The sequence below is a fragment of the Dendrobates tinctorius genome, unplaced genomic scaffold (genome assembly GCF_039654945.1).
Source record: "Dendrobates tinctorius isolate UK_male_01 unplaced genomic scaffold, ASM3965494v1 ptg000099l, whole genome shotgun sequence".
Taxonomy (NCBI): domain Eukaryota; kingdom Metazoa; phylum Chordata; class Amphibia; order Anura; family Dendrobatidae; genus Dendrobates; species Dendrobates tinctorius.
In genome coordinates, this window is record NW_027361767.1 from 9005806 (window position 1) to 9007133 (window position 1328).

General features: G+C 40.6%; 1 non-coding gene across 1 annotated transcript; it reads right to left on the reverse strand.

Moving 5' to 3' along the window:
• Window positions 1-968: 968 nt before the first annotated feature.
• On the reverse strand, window positions 969-1041 carry TRNAK-UUU (transfer RNA lysine (anticodon UUU)). Its single transcript has one exon. It is a non-coding gene; the product is annotated as a tRNA-Lys (tRNA).
• Window positions 1042-1328: the final 287 nt, after the last annotated feature.

The window sequence follows — 1328 nt, forward strand, 5'->3', positions numbered from 1 at the left end:
AAAGAGCAATTTACATTTTACTCAAAAATATACCTATAAAGAGAAAATTAAGACAAACTGAAAATTTTGCAGTGGTCTCTTAATTTTTCCCAGAGCTGTAGTTAGCAAGGCCGAAAAAAGACATTTGTCTGTCCAGTTCAGCCTATATTCCGTCAGAAGAAATCCCCAGATCTACGTCCTTCTAAAGAACCTAATAACTGCAAGATACAATATTGTTACGCTCCAGGAAGACATCCGGGCCTCTCTTGAACCCCTTGACTGAGTTCGCCATCCCCACCTCCTCAGACAAGGAATTCCAGAGTCTCCCTGCCCTAACAGTAAAGAATCCTTTTCTATGTTGGTGTAAAAACCTTCTCTCCTCCAGACGCAGAGAATGCCCCCTTGTGACCGTCACCTTCCTTGGTATAAACAGATCCTCGGAGAGATATTTGTATTGTCCCCTTATATACTTATACATGGTTATGAGATCGCCCCTCAGTTGCCTCTTTTCTAGACTAAATAATACTTTTTTGCTAATCTCTCTGGGTATTGTAGTTCCTCCATCCCCTTTATTAATTTTGTTGCCCTTCTTTGTACTCGCTATAGTTCCACACAGATCATAATTTCTTTAGACCTTTTATCAGCACACAAGTTACACCCACATTGCACCCCCATGATGACCTCATGGGAGACCGGTTGTGGGATGCCTTCAGCCCTTCAGGATTTTATGAAATTCCCAACTTATGTGATATCTTCACCCCTGATGATCGCAAAAGTTTGAGATTGCCGCCATATCTTTTATCGGGATTTTACCACTACCCAGAGACCAAACATGACATGGCTGTTGTTAGCGATCTGTCCACTATTGATTTGTGGCGTATAGGCAGGAGATACAGTTATGAAAAATATGCATCTTCTGAATATCACCATAACACAACCACATTCAACCATATCCATGGTACATAACATTACCATTTATTAAAAGCTTATGCCTGAACAGGCACTTGAACCCTGGACCCTCAGATTAAAAGTCTGATGCTCTACCGACTGAGCTATCTGTGCTCTCTACATTGATAATCTTGCTGGGTACCGTAATTCTTTCATCCCGTTACTAAATTTTGTTGCCCCTTTTTGGACTTGCTCTAGTTCCACAAAAATCATAATTTCCATGACTTATGGATATGGGACGGACCCCCACTCCATCTTAAAACCACCATAACTACAGTAAACCTAGGCACTAGAATAAATACACAACACATTATTTTGGTTGTCAAAATGGCCACAGCTTTATTTAAATCACAGGATTAAAAACAATCACAGTAGGAGTCAGGTGAAGTGCTAGTACATTG